At 43.1% G+C, this 20,790-nt stretch overlaps 1 long non-coding RNA gene across 1 annotated transcript; it reads right to left on the minus strand.

Moving 5' to 3' along the window:
• Window positions 1–8,447: 8,447 nt before the first annotated feature.
• On the minus strand, window positions 8,448–10,396 carry LOC306818647. The gene is made up of 3 exons (XR_013778332.1): window positions 10,317–10,396; window positions 8,640–8,993; window positions 8,448–8,516 (listed from the first exon to the last, which is right to left on the minus strand). It is a non-coding gene; the product is annotated as an uncharacterized lncRNA (long non-coding RNA).
• Window positions 10,397–20,790: the final 10,394 nt, after the last annotated feature.

Consider the following 20,790-nt stretch of genomic DNA (forward strand, 5'->3'; position numbering starts at 1 on the left):
TGCTCCAATAATTCACGCACCCTAAAAACTCTGCACAGCCGTTATTGAACTGTATTGACTATGCTATTGCACTATTGCACACTACCTCACTTTAACGTTGTATTTTTAATCTGCACTCTGTTTATATTGTTAATACTGAAATCTATCTACCTCATAGTAATTTTGCTACTTGCACTACTTGCACTATTGCACACTACCTAACTTTAACCTCGTATTTTAATCTGCACTCTGTCTATATTGTTAATACTGTAATTTATCTACCTCATAGTAATTTGCTATTTGCACTACTGCACACTACCTCACTTTAACTTCGTATTTTAATCTGCACTCTGTTTATATTGTTAATACTGTAATTTATCTACCTCATAGTAATTTATCCACATTCTACCTCAAAGCGTAACACTCACAAGTGCCCTTGTCTGTCTATTGTCTGTTGTTCGTTATTTGTTGTCCAAATGTCTTTAGTTAAGTTATTTGTTGTCTGTTGTTCGTTATTTGTTGTCCAAATGTCTTTAGTTAAGTTATTTGTTGTACAGTATTGCTAGTTTTTCTTTAGTGCTCTTTTATGCACTGCAGGTTTGCACTGGGGGGGGGGGAATGCAATTTCATCTGTGCTGTATGTTTAACATGTGGCATATTTGACAAATAAAGAACCTTGAACCTTGAACCTTGAACCTTGAACCTTGGACAACATGGCTGTTGACGGTGGAAATTGGATGTCGAGGATTCCCAGCTCAATCTGCGTGGGATCTAATGACAAAGATTGGGCTGAGAGGCCACTTGAGGAAAGCAGCTGTTCGTAGACTGGGGGAAGCAGCAGAGAGAGCCTCCTGTTGGCTCTGGCACAAAACAGAGGACACAAGCTGGAAGCCTGGAGGAGAGGGGCAGTGACCTGGCCAGTCACTGCTGACCCGCCAACTGGAGGGTGTTGTGGATAAGGTTCGAAACACCCAGTGAAGGTTGGGGAACACCTGAAGACCTCTCTCCTCAGCCAAGGCTTCACCCATTAGGAATGGGTGTATGTTTGAATACTAGATGTGTTATACAAATGAACTCCCTAGACAACCAGTGACTTCCAGGAAAGTCTGGATGGCAACCGAGGAAGGTCGGTGACGCTGGAGAGACAGCTGACCTCCAGGAAAGACTGGCGGGGTAACAGGGGCCAGAAACCCCTGTTGCAGCACTCGCAAGAGGGCACCAAGAAAGCTACAGAATCAACAAAAGAGCAATACCCACAGAGTCTCCCGAGAGGGGGGGAGGAAGAGAGACTCACCAGGATAGAATCAACGGCAACAAATTGGATGGTGACAGACACAGAGAAGGCTCAGGCAAACCACCTTGACTGGGGAGGCGGCAGAAGTGAAATGCAGGTGTTGAAGGATCTGCACAGGCATAAGAGGGCTCGAAATACATCAGAGCAAGTCAGTGTGTGGACAAGGACGGAGGCAGGCACATCGCTCAGGTGAACCGTCTGGTGAGACGCAGGAGAACCCTAGGCAGGAAGCACACCATGGTCCTAGTGATCTCTCAGTGCCGGCAATACCCCAAGACCACACAAGGACATCCTCGAAGGTCATTCCAGATAGCTCACCGAAGCCGATGAGGGAAAGAATCAAGTGGCCCAAGATGAGTGATGGAAAGGAGGGGTCCATGTGAGATGAGGACTGAGACAAGGTGCTAGGAGCAGTCCAAGCAGGATCAGTAGAAAGGAAGGTGGATTCTTTGTCAGCCATCACTTATAATGTGGCAAAAGAGCGGTTTGGAACAATGCCAAGGAAAGAGAACAGAGACAGAGCAGAAAAGCAGGACAACAGAAGAGAAAGAAAGATCAAACAATTTAGGAAGGAAATCAAGACCCTGAGGAAGCAGTTCAAACTGGCAAGTGTAGGAGAAAAGGAAGGAATAAAAGAGCTGACAGCCAGCCTCCGCGAGCAGCTCATCCGAATAAGAAGAGCTGAGAGGTTCAGGCAGAGGCGGAAAAAGCAGGAAGCGGCACGAGCTCAGTTCATAAAGGACCCCTACCGCTTCACCAAATTACATCTTGGGGAGGCAAGGTCGGGAACTCGAATGAGTTCCAAAGAGGAAGTGGAGCAGTCTGTTGAGGAAACATTTGGAGACCAGTCAAGAGACGATGCCCTAGGAGGAAATCACGGGCTTGCTAACATCGACTCACCTACTACATCCCTCAGCACAGCGTGTCCATCATGGGGAGAGGTTCAACAGGTAGTAAGGCATGCAAGATCATCTTCTGCTCCAGGTCCTAGCAGTATACCATACAAAGTATACATGAAATGCCCTAAGCTCCTCCGAAGGCTGTGGAAGCTTATGCGGGTAATTTGGTCTAAGGGATCCATTCCAACAAGCTGGAGAAGGGCAGAAGGGTGCTTTCTGCCCAAAGAACGGGGATCCACACAGATCAGCCAGTTCCGAACTATCTCCCTACTTAGTGTGGAAGGGAAGATGTTCTTTTCAGTGCTGGCCAGGAGAATGAGCGCTTACGTGACCCAGAATGGATATGGTAATACCTCTATCCAGAAGGGTGGTGTCGAAGGGTTCTCAGGGTGCTTGGAGCATACAGGGGTCCTCAGCCAACTTATCCAAGAAGCAAAGGGGAAGAAAGGCAGCCTAACAGTTGTCTGGCTTGACTTTGCAAATGCATATGGATCTATTCCACATAACTGGATCCAAGCTGCTTTGGACTACTACCACATCCCACCTAACATCCAGGGCATGATCACCAGTTACCTGAGTGACATCAAGCTGCGATTCCAGTCCGCAAAGTTCACAACAAAGTGGCAGTCAGTGGAGAAGGGGATTGTGACAGGGTGCACAATCTCTCCCATTTTGTTCATCATGGGGATGAACCTGATCATATCCGCAGCGAGTACAAGATCAAGAGGGGTGAAGATTGCTGCAGGATGTCAACAGCCAGCAATCAGGACATTCATGGATGACCTCACTGTGATAACACCAACTCACATGCAGGCAAGATGGGTCTTGGAAGAATTGTATCGCATGGCCACCTGGGCAAAAATGGCTTTCAAGCCCATGAAAACAAGGAGCATGGTGATCCAAAAGGGCAAAGTAACTGGAAGGTGTGAGCTACGAGTTGGGGAAGTGATCCCAAACATCCAGAACCCAATTAAATGCCTTGGGCAGTGGTATGATGACTCCCTGTCAGACAAAAACAGCATCTCCAACACAGGGAAACTTGTCGAAGAATGGCTGACGAAGATTGACAAGTCTGGCCTGCCTGGGAAACACAAGTGCTAGATTTACCAACATGGCCTGCTCCCAAGACTCATGTGGCATCTCACCATATATGAGGTACGCCTATCAACTGTTGAAGAAATGGAGAGGAAGCTCAACAAGCACATTCGAAGATGGTTGGGAGTACCCCCAAGTTATACATCCTTGGAGCTCTACGTACGATCAGGCCAGCTCCAGCTTCCAATGTCATCAGTGGTTGAGGAGTTCAAAGTCGCCAAGTGCAGACTGTCATTGACATATAGAGACTCTCAGGATCAACTCACCAGGGAAGCAGGAGTCAGGACAAGATCTGGCCGTAAGTGGGCCGCCAGCACGGCGATCAACCAGGCAGAAAGTTTGCTCAGGACCAAAGACATCATCGGTAACCCTTGCACTGGAAGACAAGGTCTAGGAACCACACACTTCCAGCAGTGGTCAAAGTCAACCCCTAGGGAAAGGAGATCCTTGATCCAGGATGAAGTCCGAAACCTTGAAGAAGAAGGGAGAAGAGCAAAATCCATCGAACTCGCAACTCAGGGTGCCTGGACAAGGTGGAACCTCCCCAAGAGAACCATCACATGGAGTGACATGTGGCGGCTGGAGCCCTTCCGGATATCCTTTCTACTCCGAGCAGTGTACGATACCTTTCCGACCCCAGTCAATTTGCACAGGTGGGGGATGAGGGAGGACCAGTTGTGCAGGATGTGTGGTGGAAAAAGAACAATGGCACACATCCTGTCAGGGTGCAAGACAGCACTGACACAGGGGAGATACAGGTGGCGTCACAATAGGGTGCTATCAGTGCTCGCAGACATCCTGGAGCAAGAGAGGAGGAAGAAGCAACCAGCCAAAGCAAGACCGCTCTTCAGCACCATCGCTTTTGTGAAAGAGGGCCATAGAACGGCTTCCCACAACCAAGCCAGGCAGAATCTCCTGCAGTCAGCCCAGAGATGGGAAATGGTGGTTGACCTAGGGAGGAAACTCCACTTCCCAGAAGCAGTCCTGTCCACCACCCAAAGACCTGACACCATCATTTGGTCTCCAGAGGGGAAGAAGATCATCATGGTGGAGTTGACAGTGCCGTGGGAGGAGGGCTGTGAGGAAGCTGCAGAGAGGAAAAAAGCCAAATACCAGCAACTTGCCCAAGACTGCCGGGATAAGGGGTGGACAACATGGCTGTTGACGGTGGAAATTGGATGTCGAGGATTCCCAGCTCAATCTGCGCTGAGAGGCCACTTGAGGAAAGCAGCTGTTCGTAGACTGGGGGAAGCAGCAGAGAGAGCCTCGTGTTGGCTCTGGCACAAAACAGAGGACACAAGCTGGAAGCCTGGAGGAGAGGGGCAGTGACCTGGCCAGTCACTGCTGACCCGCCAACTGGAGGGTGTTGTGGAAAAGGGTCGAAACACCCAGTGAAGGTTGGGGACCACCTGAAGACCTCTCTTCAAGGCCAAGGCTTCACCCATAAGGAATGGGTGCATGTTTGCATAATAGATGTGTTATACAAATGAACAGTGATTATAACATTTGAAAAATAGGTCAATAACAGAGTCAGAAGGACACGTTTTGAAAGCTTTTATTGTAATTGTATAATATAAAACCAAACTACTCTGAGGGTGCCATATTCAGTCACCCCCAGTTATACTCCAGTATTAAAAAAGCTTGTGTAATTAAAGCAATGATATATAAATCAGTAAGTCACATATGATTTAATAATTAAGAATGTTTAACACCTTCAAGTTGCAAAATAAAAGAAAACCATCTCTTAAACTCTCTGCTCCGTGCTGCTGTTAACTCCCTGCTGCTGAAGGTCAATGTTTCCACTTCCCCCACATCCTCCACAGCCTCTCTCTCCACTGTGAGTCCTGCCTCTGCTTCAACTGCATCTGGAATCACATCAGACTAAAGTTATAGTTGTGACTGTGACTGTGAAGTGGGCCTGTTTGATTCAGTGCAGGAGGCGCTAACCTGACTGGACTTCACGGCATGTGTTCCTGCTCCTCTCTGTCTTCTGTCTGTGCTGCAAGGATGGCTGACACGTTCTCATACACAACATCCAACTGATGGAGGACGATGAGATTTGATCACAAACATATTTCATCAGGTCTCACTCTCTCTCTCTCTCTCTCTCTCTCTCTCTCTCTCTCTCTCTCTCTCTCTCTCTCTCTCTCTCTCTGTCTCTCTCACCTCGATCGTCTCTGCAGGCTCATTTGGTTCAGTGGTCGAGCTCAGAGTTTTCTTCTTTCTGGATTAAGTCAGAAAACAACAAATCCCAGAATGAACATGAAGCAAGTCATTAAGAAAGTAGAATGACTTTGAGATGACAGATGAATCTTTATGGTTTTTACCTCGTCCACAGAGTCAGGAGAAGCAGAGAAATCAACATCAAGAGCAGCAGAGTCCACCTGGTGATATTCATTATGAGTGTCGAGTTCCCTGAGAATTAAAGAGAGATATGTGAGAGTCTTTACTTAACGACTAGATTTTTATGTTTCTACTGAATAAAATGTGTGTGTGTGTGTGTGTGTGTGTGTGTGTGTGTGTGTGTGTGTGTGTGTGTGTGTGTGTGTGTGCAGATGAATGTAAATAACTCACCTGCCAAAACAAGCAGATGTACGGTGGAGTTATGACGTCCTATTGTGTTCTCGGCGATACAAACATAATTCCCACTGTGTTGAAGTCTTGTTTCATTGATGGTAAAATTCTGTCCCAAAGCTGTTGGTGAGTGTTCATCCTCCTTGTACCAGGTGTAATTAGCTGCTGGGTTAGCATCAGAGCTACAGGTCAGAGTCACTGACCTGCCCTCCACTATCTCAGCAGAGGGACTCACTGACACAGAGGGAAGCTTTGGAGAATCTGATGATTCATAAAAATAAGCAAAAAGAAAGATTAACAAAATCAATAATGATAAGAAATATCAGAGAAATATTTACACTTGTAGTTTAATGATTAACTTATTTTAAGTCTATTTGAGGAACATGAGAGGTGAAATACTCTGTCATGGAAATCATCTTTATGTTGCTTTTAAAAGTTGTTGTTTCACTCACATTTCACATCAATAGAGATCCATGTCGAGGTCTTCTCTCCCAGCTTGTTCTTCGCTTTACAGGAAAACTCTAAAGAGTCAGAGGACTGGATGGAGCTGAAGACGAGCTGAGCTCTTCTACTGAGAGGTCCATTGTAGTTCTTCTTGTACCAGGTGTATTTAGCTGCTGGGTTAGCATCAGAGCTACAGGTCAGAGTCACTGACCTGCCCTCCACTATCTCAGCAGAGGGACTCACTGACACAGAGGGAAGCTTTGGAGCATCTGATGATTCATAAAAATAAGCAAAAAGAAAGATTAACAAAATCAATAATGATAAGAAATATCAGAGAAATATTTACACTTGTAGATTAATGATTAACTTATTTTAAGTCTTCTATTTGAGGAACATGAGAGGTGAAATACTCTGTCATAGAAATCATCTTTATGTTGCTTTTAAAAGTTGTTGTTTCACTCACATTTCACATCAATAGAGATCCATGTCGAGGTCTTCTCTCCCAGCTTGTTCTCAGCTTTACAGGAAAACTCTCCAGAGTCAGAGGACTTGATGGAGCTGAAGACGAGCTGAGCTCCTCTACTGAGAGGATGATTGTTGTTCTTCTTGAACCAGGTGTATTTAGCTGCTGGGTTAGCATCAGAGCTACAGGTCAGAGTCACTGACCTGCCCTCCACTATCTCAGCAGAGGGACTCACTGACACAGAGGGACGCTTTGGAGCATCTGGAGGAGAAATTTACAAACTTTTCATTTCATTGGAAATCAATGTATGGTCAAACTTTAAAATGTCAAAATGAGGAAGAGTCAACAGGTTGTAAAAAAATAAAGTCAAACACTGTGGAGTAAACTTACACACTTCAGGAGAGCGGTAATCATCTCGTCCTTTAACAGAGCACGAATACTTGTTATTATTATTATAAACAGAGACTCTAATAGAGGACGCCTCTTGAGTCATTGTTTGTCCGTTTCTGTACCAGACATATGAAGGATTATCAGCCTCTTTACAGATGCTGTAACACTTCAGCTCTGCCTGGTTCCCGACTCTCTTCATTTGAACCTGAAGGTCTGAACATGTGAAGAAAGTTAGAGCATTAAAATACACAAAAAGACTCACAGTAGTTTGAACTCTGATGATGTGAGGACAATACTTGAAATGAGAATGTTACCTGTGACGGACAAAGTGACTCCTTCACCAGTAAAACTTCCTCCTGGTTGGTTTGTTGTGAACATGAACTTGTAAACAGTCGAGTCGCTCTCTCTCAGGTCTGTGATTCTCAGAGTGCAGACGCCCTCATTAAAAAGATACTGAACACGACCTGAGTAGTCTGGGTCTGAGCTCATATCTTCAGGTCCATCATTGCTCTCTATAGCGAACCAGAATCTTCTTTGAACTACAGTAGTTTGTTGTCTTATTGTGGATGGGTATGTGTAGGTGCAGGGTATCTCCACTGTTGATCCTTTGACAGCACAGATCTGAGCAGAAGAGTGAGTCACTCTCCAGCCCCGAATCACTGCAACACACAGAAATCAGGAAGTGGGTAAAGAAGATTCCATAACCTGCTGTGCAGCTCTCTGTTAGTTACACTTATTTAGTTCTTTATCATTGGACAGTGAGGATTGTGTGTCCATCTAGTGTGAAGTCCAAATAACGATCACAACTCTATCTCACAAGAATTTTTACCGATGCTCCACGGTGACTACACTAACTGACCAGCAAGCTGTTAGTGGTCGTTGAAGGTAAATCAAAATGTCTGATTTAACAGGGGAATCAGATTCAGAAGAGACAGAATGGGATGCCGGTGGCCTAGCGGTTAGAGCATATAAGCACCATACACAAAGGCTCAAGTCCTTGAGGACGGACAGCCAAGCTTCAAGTCCAAGCTGTGGCTCCTTTTCTACATGTCATTACCCACTCACTCTCAGGTTTCTGACTCTATAAACAATCTTGTCTTATCTCAGCACTAAACATTTAATATAAACCGGTGAAGTAAATGTTTAATATTTGAAAGAATGACAAACTTACAGACTTCAGGAGAGCGGTAACCTTCAAATCCCGGAAGAGAGCAGGAATACTTATGATCAAAAACAGAAACGTGAAGAGAAGACGTCTCTTCAGTCAGTTTGTGTTCGTTTCTGTACCAGACATATGAAGGATTATCAGCCTCTTTACAGCTGCTGTAACACTTCAGCTCTGCCTCTGTTGAGACTCTCTCCACCTGAACCTGAAGGTCTGAACAGGTGAAGAACCAGGACAATATTTCAAACTTTACTACTAAATAACTCATATACAGGCATAAACAGTATGTATTATATAAATATTTAGAACAAATCACAGATACTCTAATACAGTTACCTGTGACGGACAAAGTGACTCCTTCACCAGTAAAACTTCCTCCTGGTTGGTTTGTTGTGAACCTGAACTTGTAAACAGTCGAGTCGCTCTCTCTCAGGTCTGTGATTCTCAGAGTGCAGACGCCCTCATTAAAAAGATACTGAACACGACCTGAGTAGTCTGGGTCTGAGCTCATATCTTCAGGTCCATCATTGCTCTCTTTAGTGAACCAGAATCTTCTTTGAACTACAGTAGTTTGTTGTCTTATTGTTGATGGGTATGTGTAGGTGCAGGGTATCTCCACTGTTGACCCTTTGACGGCACAGATCTGAGCAGAAGAGTGAGTCACTCCCCAGGTCTCCTCTCCCCTCACCACTGAAACACAGATCAGGAAACACAATCCGGTCAAACATGAACCACAGAACAGGCGGTTTAAAAAACACACAACAGAGACTCTTCCTGCTGTGTGAACTCAGGAACTTTGAAGTCAGCCAGTGCACCTCAAACAGCGTTTAGCAAGAAGTGTTAGAAAGGGAATTCATGTGTACTTTGTCCTCTCCACTGTCACTTTGATAAATGTTGCTTCGTGCTCATGCTGGATTGATGTTGGGTCTCTGTAGATAATGAGTGAGGTCTTTTACCTGCTTTTTGTAAAGTGTCCTGAACACTTGTCTTTAACACTGTTCGAGCAGAACTATTGGCTGTGACACTGAGCATTATGGGAGTTAAGCACACCGTCGTTAGGTGGACACATCACTTCCTTTCTGAAAGGAAACAACTTGTTACCATCCTCTAAGGTACCACAAGGATGCATCCTCTCCCCTCTGATGTTCACTTTGTCTATGTGACAGTACAAGTCATCAGGATAACTGTGAATAAATTAAACCTGCAGATGATGCAGAGCTGAGGTGGATCACATTTAGGACTGGTGCTCTGATAACTCACTGATTTAAATACACAAAGAACATAATTACTGATTTTAGAAGGAATGTATCTCTCCTGTAAAGATGAACAACACTAAGACATTTGTTGTTTTAAAATGTTTCTTTGTAAAGACAAAGTGTTTGCACACAGAGGAGGAACTGATTGTAGGTAAGTGAATGTAAATGCAGTGTTGTGGGCGTATCTGAAGTGTTGTTGTCTTTGTTTCCTGTCTGTTTAACTTGTGGTCAGGTTAGAAGAGAACTGAAGATTACGTGTGAGCCTGAATTCACAGGACTGTTACCTGTTCACCAAAAATAGAACAGAAACATCATACATACATGATGTCACTACGAAGTTGATGCATCTGCAAATTCTGCTTCCTTTTTTCTGAAGGTGTTATTTTGTTCTCTCATAAAGACTCTGAGAGCTGAAAGTTACTGAATTCTGCAGCTCTAATCTCTCAGAACTTTTCTTACTGTGAAATATTCCAAACATCTTCACTGTTTGTGAAAAATGATAAAATGATGCGGACAGATGCTGAATGTGTGAAAACATTAAAAACACATCCTGAGAGTTAGAAAGGTGGAGAGACAAAACAATCTAATCATGGAAAGAGACAGAAGCAAACTTTAACAGTTTGCATCATATCTAACACTCACTCTAAAAAACATGAACATTAAAGTCATCTTTTCTTTTTTAATCATTTTGAAAACTATTGAAGCCTTATATAAAAAAAGGTTCAGTGATGAAAGTTTGAATGAGGATATACAGTACCTGACACAGAGAGAAGGAAGACAACCAATCCACTCACTGCTGCTTTCAAACTCATAGCTGCTCCTCTCATCCCTGTGTGATTTCAGAGAAAATTAAACACATCAACACAAGGTCTGTACATGTTTCAATAAATATCAGTCATATCACTGAATACTTACAACAGGGAGGAGATGTCGTCTCTACAGCAAATGTTCCTCTGTGGTCATCCGGCAGCACGAGTCGAGCTGTTAAAGTTTGTCTTCCTTCCTCTTCACATCATTGATATGCAGGAAGTTACAGACTGACATCCAGTAATGATGTTATTTTTAAAAGGAATCTATGATACAATAGTGTTGGCTTATTAAGGATAATAATATCAAGAATCTTTCATGAAACTTCATGTAATTACAAGATCATTGCAGGATTATAACAAAACCAGATAGAAGTTGAGATAAAACTTGAGAATGCAGCCAACGAAACGTTTTTATTTAGAAGCTGCAGCAGAGGAGAGGTTACTCATTGTGTCTGTGGTGCAAACAGGCGGAGTTTAAGAGACGAACCACCACTCTGACAAAAAGAAAAAGATGCTTGTGTGTATGTAAATGTACTCTTGCAGGATCTCAGAAGGATTTTATTTTATAAACTTTATTAATCACCGATGTTCAAATTGTGGTTAACACTGTTTTTGTAAAGACATGCTTCTCACATCTCAAGGCATGCACAGGCACAGGCAGGACCTGTGAACACGCATTAAAGAAGAGATGTCAGAGTGCAGTGGCTACACCCACTGGAAGGGTGGTCGGGTGGTCTCTTTGACTTTTTCAGAGCACGAGGCAATTCAATACCTTCAAGTGCTATGTCACTATTGTGTTTCCCAGGCTCAAGACGTAGGCGGTTCACCCAAGCCATCTGTGTGAACTTCTTGCCCTCTTGCATGCTATGTTGATGAGTTTTACACTCAATCGACTCCATTAATTTTTCTTCACATGTACAGAGGGTGAATTTGTTCAGACTGTCGACCTTTAAAGGGAGATGGATAGAACTACCAACTCCAACCTGACGGGTAGATCGTCTGATCCACAGGGAGCCTTGGCCCCTGTCTGATGTCTGTCTTCTACATATATTCTGTCTTTGTTGGGGGTGATCTTGGCTAGAGGGGTTGACTTCATCACCTACCTCCTTTAAGTCCTCCTCACAAATGCTAATTGAATATTTCTTTTGGTTGGCAATCTCCTCTAAGGAGAGGTGTGTCATCAGACCAGCATAAATTCCTTGCAGAGCTGTGTGGTCTGATCCAAAAGGCTACTGGCCCACATAGGGTCTTGGTACCCATTTATAGTGGAAAAACAAAATCCTAGTAGACAACAGACATCATAACTTCATATCTGCTTGCTTAAACAAAAAAAAAATCTCCCAACGACAAGATGAATTTTCATCGCAAGAATCCCTATATGGATTTAAGGTTTCAATTACTGTGTATAAACCAGTAGTGCCCAACCAGTCGATCGCTGTCTACTGGTTGACCGCAAACTGAGTCCAAGTCGACCGCGAGTCAACGTAAATATTGCGCAATCACAGCTGGTGCGACATCGTGAGGAGTGTCCGAGGAGGAACTGAGCGCTCAGCCGCGCATCTCCCGTGTAATGACGTGGACTTCTTCGCGCCGACTGCGTTGCGATGATTTGCTACAGAGCGAGATATGTATGACAGGAAGTTGACAGCTGTCAACAGTAAATAGCGATCAGAGTGACTCCCAAACTTAACATGACTGAAGTGAAACAAGCCAAAACTTACCATTTTCACCCTGAATGGGAGGAAGATTATTTTTTCATTTATTTCCATTCTAAGCTCGTTTGTTTGATCTGCAATGCAACCGTGGCATTGCCAAAGAAAGGAAATCTGGAGCGGCATTTCAAAACGGTCCACGGGAGCTACGAGTGGGATTACCCTTCAAAAACCCTTTAACACTCTACAAAAGTGCGGGATATGAAAGCACAGCATGTAGCTCAGCAGTCAATCTTCACCAAACCAAAGACCCAGGGTAAGGCTGCAACTATTGCTTCGTATCACGTCAGTCACGTCCTTGCTAAACACAAGAAGCTTTTCAAAGATGGTGATATTTTAAGGCAGCTTGTCTGGAGGCAGCGGATAGCCTTTTTGATTACTTTAAAAATAAAACAGAGATTGTGAAGGCCATTAAAGAAGTACAACTCTCCTGCAACAATACCACAAGGCGATGTCAGGGAATGGCTGTGGATGTGGACGAGCAACTGGCGAAGGGTATCGACGCGTAAGTGCTTTTCCCTCCAATTTGACGAGACGACTCATAAGGTGGATGTGGCACAATTGGGTGTTTTCATCAGGAGGGTTTTGGAAGACATGAGCGCCAAAGAAGAGCTTCTCACCATTTTGCCATTAAAAGGACACACCAGAGGTGAGGATAAATTGCAGCTCTTCAAGCTGATCTCCATCACAAAAAACATTAAGAAATAGTTAAATACAAAATATGAAACTTCACAACAACAATAAAAGGTCAATACTTCTTAGCTAGTAATACATGTTTCATGTTGGCTCTCTTATAACTGAGTCTAGTTAATGTAAAACTCAATGAATCCTCTAAGATAATTCATAATCACTTGACTAACAGATAATCATAGGTAGAGTCTACGGTGACCTTGAGTGTCCTTTTAGGCAACCTTCAATAAAAGTTAAAAAGTTGGCGTTAAAGTGGGCAATATCTAGAACATGTAGGAATGTACTTAGCTCAGTAAGACTCAAGAGTCTCCAGAGTGGATCGTCCAGTCCAGCAGACAGCAGCTTCACTCCTGTTTCTCCGGCTCGATTGTCGCTCGGGTCAATCTCTTTCAGTTTGGAGTATCTCAGGGCTGCGGCCTGAGAACAACACAGTTGTGATCTTACAGCCCAGACACACATCAAGGCCATTCAGTGCAGTCTTCATTGTTGGACGATATTTGGGTTGTGATGCCTCTCACAAGGATTAAATGACACGTTGCCTGTTAAAAACGTTACTGATTTACTGATGAATACTATTTGTAACCCAAGATCCTGTTTGTGGATACTGAGCACAGATACATAAATGTATAGCTTCAATCAAACCTCTATAAATGCCAATGAGAGGAATAGCAGTTTGGACCAGTGCATCAGAAGTTAGATTCGCCCAGGAGAAAATGCATACCGGACAGACACCGAGGAACAAAACACAGACACTGAATCATTTGGAAGGAAAAAATACAATGTGGAATATTTATTCTCTTGTAAAACATTCAACAATTATGTCTTGTCACTTTCCTTTATTTTTTGTATTTTTTGGTGTCCTGTCTTGTAGAATATACCTATCTCATCAGATTCATCAGAGGGCCTCTCTCTCTCCCTCTACACTCCCTACAGACATTCCAATGTTAATGACTCTGACACCAAACTGATCTCAAAGGGGGGTCGCAAGACGCAGGAGGATTGAAGAATTTCAATACACGTTTTCTAATCAGAAAACACCCCTGAAATACAACCCCGAGACAGCTAGATCTACATCCTGAGGTACCTGATTTACATGACAACCAGGTACCCATCTGGCCTCTGCTGGAATGTGCCTAATGGACTTCATGACCCCAGCTGTGGGCTGAAGAGAAAGAATACCTCCATGTTCAGTTTGCATACTAACAAATGTTTATTGGAATTTTCAGGTGGATAAACTTTCTTAGGACATTGAGACTAACACTTTCATCCAACCAGGATTCCGATACGACAATGTACCGCGAAGATCCCTGCTCTTGTTTAAAACTTGCATGGAGCACTACTGCCCCCCAGAGGTTGAAACGTAGAAGGTACTTTAAGTACTTCACATGGCTAGTTATTCTCAATAATTAGATTATCATCCAAAATTATATATCTAGATATTACTCTTTTTCCATTTTCTAAAAATCCATCGATGTGTTTGATGTTATGTGTTGTTTCATTTTTTGACTTAAACTATCAGAGTAAAGCTGGCGTTCCACATAAAGCTGGAATTCGATCATTCATGTTTGGTTTTTATTAAAAGGTTATCACAATGCATTGTTACTTCAGTATAAAGGCTTGATTAAATCTTGAGTATGGTGTAGTGCGATACATTTTAAATGATTGCTATTTTATTAATCAGTAAAAAGTGGATACAACCCCTCCGTTCAAGCGTCTACGTCATCAAGAGGGGCGTTAACAATCTGACCCCTTTTAAAGTTAGCGGCGCGCCCAATTCGCTCTCTTCTCGTTTGTTTTAGCTCTTGTTCTTCGTTCAACTCCGTTCGTCAAGACGGAATCTTTCAACTCTTAGCGCGCTACTTTTCAACTTTGATTTTATCCAACTTTTGTATTTTATTAAGTGACGTTTTTTGCTTCTTTTTATTCAATATAATCAGCCGCACAGTTGAAGTTTGGAGAAACTCCTGTTAAGGCCTGTGCCTTAATTAAATCGTTATTCATCATTTTTGGAATTATTCTTTTTTTCCACCATTGACTCTTAAACGATCTCGTTATCTGAACTAACTGAATTGGCCATTTCAGTTAGCAGGAGGTTAATGATCGTTCATCAACAGAAATATTTTTGGATAAATCTCAGAGCTCTCCGGGAGGCCGTTGGACACTCAAGACGCAACCCAATTGCACAGTAGAACCGACTCAGACCTGAATTGTCAAGGCATTTCTGGACCGCAGAATTGTACCCCCAAGGTGGATTCGTTTGATTCTACATCAAAGTAAGACGCATTCAACAACTGGTGTTACACATGCAGACGGTCGTGTCACATTGTGTCCTTTTAACTTCCCAGAGTTCAGTTTATCCTCGCATTTAATCTCAAGCTTTTTCCCCCATTCACCCACTTTTTGGTCCCGAAATCAATCAATTTTTTTCTGTGATCAATGCCACTTTAATATGTTACAACATACAACATAAGGTAACCTAGCAATGCTAAGTCCACTGCCAAAATCCCAGCTTTGACACATACCGCAGCTCACCCTCTGCCACACAGTCACATACATCAAAGCCACTAACAATCCACTCACGCCCTAATGCGCTAACTAGCGATGGCTACCTTTAGCATTTCTTTCTCTTGAACAAATTACTATGAATTCTTAAGTTTGACTCACCAAGGGTTTAGTTAAATGAAAAGGGCTCTTTGGAACACGTAGCAAGGGAATAATATCCGGGAACACAGCAAATCAAAAAACAACTTCTTTTTCAGATGAAAAACTTGCGTGCAGCTATCGTCTCTCCGTCTCGTTCCAAAAAGAACTACTCTCTGAACAAACACTCCTCAATGTCGAATTATTTCTTTAATGACAGAGATGAAGGAGCCATACAATGATACAAACAATTGCATGATAAGCGAATAGTAATAACTCTTAAATGTGACCATACAATATAACAGAGATCATCACATATTACACCATTGCACATAATATGCAACTGTTGTATTCATTTCGTTTTAAAACATTAAACATTGGACTTACATGAATTAGGCTGAACAGCACAACCAAACACCTTGCCATGAACATGAGCATAATAACCAATATGGCCATCAGTGATCATACAACATCATCTGGAGGAGAAACCATCTGTTTAAAAGCCTCATCAACATTCACATGATTGAACTGATAGATAGATAGATAGATAGATAGATAGATAGATAGATAGATAGATAGATAGATAGATAGATAGATAGATAGATAGATAGATAGATAGATAGATAGATAGATAGATAGATGATAGACGTTAGTTACAATACACACCCGCTGTCCCCCCTCCCCTCTCTATACCATAATCCCCAAACAAGATTTAGCAGCCCCTATGTGACTAAGAGTCAACATAATTGCAAGTTAAACCTGTGCAGTTAGCATTAGCATTAGACTTAAACTTATATAGCATAATGTACATAACCTGTGAAGGAGAGAAAAACATGTGTGCTGATTAAAAGAAACCTGTAAACAGTTAAAGAGCCTTAGAAACAAAGTGCTGACCTTCTAGAACTAGTTACATGTGCATGTACAGAGGTGTTTGAGGTAGTGCCAGAGGTGTGAGTACAGTCATTAAACAGTCAATGCAGGGATGCAGACTGGGCTATTAAAGTGCTCAGCAACATAAAGGAGCAGTGATTAGCATTAAGTGTCCAAAACAATAAGGTGAAACGAGGAGTGATTAGGGTGATTGTCATTAAAGTACCCAACTATTGAGGAGCAGATTAGCATTAAGTGTTGAAGACAATAGAGTGAAACTTGACCTAGTTAGGGTGATCATGTCAACCATTACAGATGTAGCATAACACAACAGTAGGATGAAACCAGACATGATTAGGGTGATTATCATTAAAGTGACCAGTGCTCAGTAAGGTGACTATCAAAATGTATTAAAGTGTCCAACTGGAGGCTGACTCTGAGGTCAGCAGTGCAGATGAGGAATGAGAAAAAAGTGAAAAATGAGTCCAGGGTTCACTGTGTGCTTCTTCCCTGCCGTGACAGTGAAGTGTTGTACAGTCTTATGGCCTATAGGGGGACAAAAGAGTTCTTGAGTCTGTCCGTGGAGCACGACTGTGACAGCAGTCTGTCACTGAACATGCTCCTCTGACCGGTGAAGGTGCTGTGCAGAGGGTGGTGTGTGTTGTCCATGATGGAGAGCATTTTGTCCAGAGTCCTCCTCTCTACCAATGTCACCAGTGAGTCCAGCTCTGTACCCACCACAGAGCCAGCCCTCCTCACCAGTCAGTCCAGGCGTGCTGCGTCCCTCTTCTTGCAGCTTCCTCCCCAGCACACCACTGCGTAGAAGAGGACGCTGGACACCACAGACTGGTAGAACATCTGCAGCAGCTTTTTGCAGATGTTGAAGGACCCCAGCCTTCTCAGGAAGTACAGACGACTCTGTCCCTTCCTGCAGGTAGTGTCCATGTTAGGTGACCAGTCCAGCTTGTCATCCAGCTGCAGCCCCAGATACCCGTAGGTCCTGACCACCTCCACGTCGACCCCCCCCGATGGAAACAGGTTCTAGATGTGGTTTGTTCCTTCGGAAGTCCACCACCATCTCCTTGGTCTTGGAGGTGTTTAGCTGCAGATGGTTGGCACTGCACCACGTCACAAAGTCCTCGTCAGAGGTAAGGACACAAAAAACAGAAGTTCTTTACTCAAACGTTCGTAGGTCGTACACAGGAAGGCCGTCAGTGAGGGCAGAAAAATCCAACGTGATTAAATAACCCAACCAGTGAGACACATTAACACTAATGCTGGGTTATCTTCTGTCTCATTGCCTCTCTGCTTTGATATAAAATTAATATTCACTGTGATAATGTAACTCAGGTAACAGCTAAAAACAGACATGTGATGTAATATGACACCATATACCACATGACAGTCACAGGCGAGTAAGCAGAGGCAGAGCTACAGCTGAGGGAGGAGAGATAAGTCTGTCAGTGTGTCGACCACACAGCCGTCCAGAAAGGTCTCCGTTTGTCTTCAAACAAATTAAAGTGATTTCATCTGATCTTTGTCAACGACACAGCAGAGTCTCTGCAAACACTGGTGAGTACAGCTGATCATGTTTACACTCTGAACAACCAGGATTTACACTCAGCTCTTCATCTCACTCTCTACTCTAGCTTAATACACTGTGTGTGTGTGTGTGTGTGTGTGTGTGTGTGTGTGTGTGTGTGTGTGTGTGTGTGTGTATGTAACTGAGTTTCTCTCATTTGGATTTTGGTTCAATTCTATTTCCTACCGATTGATTTCTCAGTATCGTTGTTCTGTCATGAAATCCTGCAGCTAAACTGAATTGTATTTCCTCTGGCTGTTTCTAAGTAAAAGCCTCGACATGGAGAAACCTATGGAGCTAAAAATGTGCCAGAACAGATGAACTTCTGAATAAGTTCATCTGTTCTGGCAGATGAACTTGTCTTATCTTATCTGCTAAACTGTTTATTTTTTCGATTCTGGACTCTGAACTCACAGCACAGGGGACTTTGACAAACTTCACTTTCACAGGAATATTGTGCCACTTCACAGTCACACGGGGCCTCTTAGGGAGCTTTCCTACACTCATTGCAATAGTTGGACATGTTGAGCCCCTGCTATGGTTTACAGTTTGTTAGCTCTTGGACGCCCCCTACTGGCCAGCCTGTTGACAAACATCAGAAATCCCTGATGTCTAAAAGGAAGAAGGAAGTGGTCGCTGTTGATCATCATTAAAACGCTTCATGGCTGTGTTGACTTATCAGCAATAATGATGCATTTATTTTGTTTAATCCTTTTATCATTTAATCCATGCATCATATAATCATAAGTGCATGCATTGGTTAGGGGCCTTTGCCTCTGAGAGATCAGCTAAGATAGTTTGATCATGAGCTCCATCTAACAGTGGTTGGTAGAAAGAAAGCCCTCTTAGTTCTAGGAAAGAGTAGACGAGTGAACTACAGCAGGAGACGGGCTTCTGTTAGCTCAGATTGTTTATGTATGCATGTCCAGGACTCTCAGTAGCTGTTTGGATAAAGGCGAGCAGCGTGTACGCTCCATGACTTCTTGTGCCAGCTGAGACGCTCCTACACAGAATCCACTTCAACAAATGTTTGAGTGCTGCTGTCTTCTTCTTCTTCTTCTTCTTCCACCTGCTAACATGTTTGATCGTCCGTAAAGTCCCAGCGAGAGAGGAGAGGAGCAGCCATGAGTTTGATCCGAGCAGCCAGTCTCTTCATCGTCCTCGTCCTCCTCTCTGTGTCAGGTACTTCACATCCACACTTTCACTCACTTTGGGACTAAAAAGAGGAAGTGTGGGAGGGATTCATGCACACTGAAGCTCACCTGTGTGAAAAGTGGATCAGCTTCAGGTGACTTGATTTGGAGCTGGACTTAAATGTGGTTGCAGGGAGACTCACATAGACTAAATAATGCAGGGACAAAACATCAAACAGGAAGTGTGAATGCACGGTACACGACTAAAAGTGAAGAAGTGCATCAATGTGTCTGTTCCAATCCAACACATGATGGACAAGTTGATCTGTAAGAGGGGCGCCATATCTTCTACCATCAAACCCTGCTACTTCCTGCTTTAAGAGGGAGATCTTATCCAATCAGCTGCCTCCACTCTGACCACCCACACACAAACACACACACACACACACACACACACACACACACACTCAGTAGACTGTGCTCTCTTTGTACAAATATAAACATTAAATATGAAGAATTCACTAAAAATATAAAGAAGTAATTAAAGACTAATATGTAGGAGACTAAATAAGATAATAGTGCAGTGGTGAGTAGTGCAAGAGGATGAAGTAAATGCTAAACAACAACCTTCAGTTCCTCCAGTGTCCACTAGAAGTACAGGAAGTCACATACACACCCATTTAAAAAAGTCTTTATATATTTTTGAGTCTTTAAAGTGATTACAGTCTGATAGAATCATGATCAGATGATTTTTAGACGTTGAGATATGTTGAGGTTTTATTTGTTCTTCTTAAAGTTCTGAATGTTGATGGTTGTTCCTGATGTGCTCTGTGTCACAGCGGTTCAGGATCTCTGGGGCGTGACGTGCTCTCCTCATAAGATCTGTGCCAATAAAGGATCGACTGTGATGATGAACTGCACCATGATACCCCCAGAGGGAACAAACCAGGAAGTTAACACACAGGAAATATTTTGGTCTAAAGGTCCTGAACATGATGTAGATGTTAAAGAAGACCCCCAGTATTCAGGCCGTGTGCAGAGTACTTGTGTGAGGAACAACTGTACTCTGACCATCACAGACGTGACATGGACAGACAGCCGTGAATACGGGTTTCAGAGAAACGTGAGCAGATATTTAGAGAGTCATTGGGTCATACTGAGAGTCACAGGTAATATTTCAGACTTTATTCTCTGAGCTCAGTTTCTAACATGCTGTATATACATGTATTTACTTGTGCATGTTTGTGTGCTGATATTTCTACTCATGTTCAGATCTCGAGGTGAAGGTGAGAAGAGAAGATGAGACTGGACTCATCTTTAAGTGTGAGAACACATGTTATTATGATCCCGCCTTCATCTGGTTCAGGAATGGAGAGGAAATCAAAAATGAAACATCACGTGATTATTCATCCAATCAGATTCTTCATACAGACAGTTATTCCTGTGCTCTACGAGGACAAGAGAAGTTCCTGTCTCCTCCAGTGTGTGAGTGTATTTACAGTCTTCACTGATTCACACCATCACACACACACACACACACACACAAACACACACACACACACACACACACACAAACTCACACAAACACACACACACACACACACACACACACACATACACACTCAGTAGACTGTGCTCTCTTTGTACAAATATAAACATTAAATATGAAGAATTCACTAAAAATATAAAGAAATAATTAAAGACTAATATGTACGAGACTAAATAAGATAATAGTGCAGTGGTGAGTAGTGCAAGAGGATGAAGTAAATGCTAAACAACAACCTGCAGTTCCTCC

The sequence above is a fragment of the Symphodus melops genome, assembly GCF_947650265.1.
Source record: "Symphodus melops genome assembly, chromosome: 2".
In the NCBI taxonomy this organism is placed as follows: domain Eukaryota; kingdom Metazoa; phylum Chordata; class Actinopteri; order Labriformes; family Labridae; genus Symphodus; species Symphodus melops.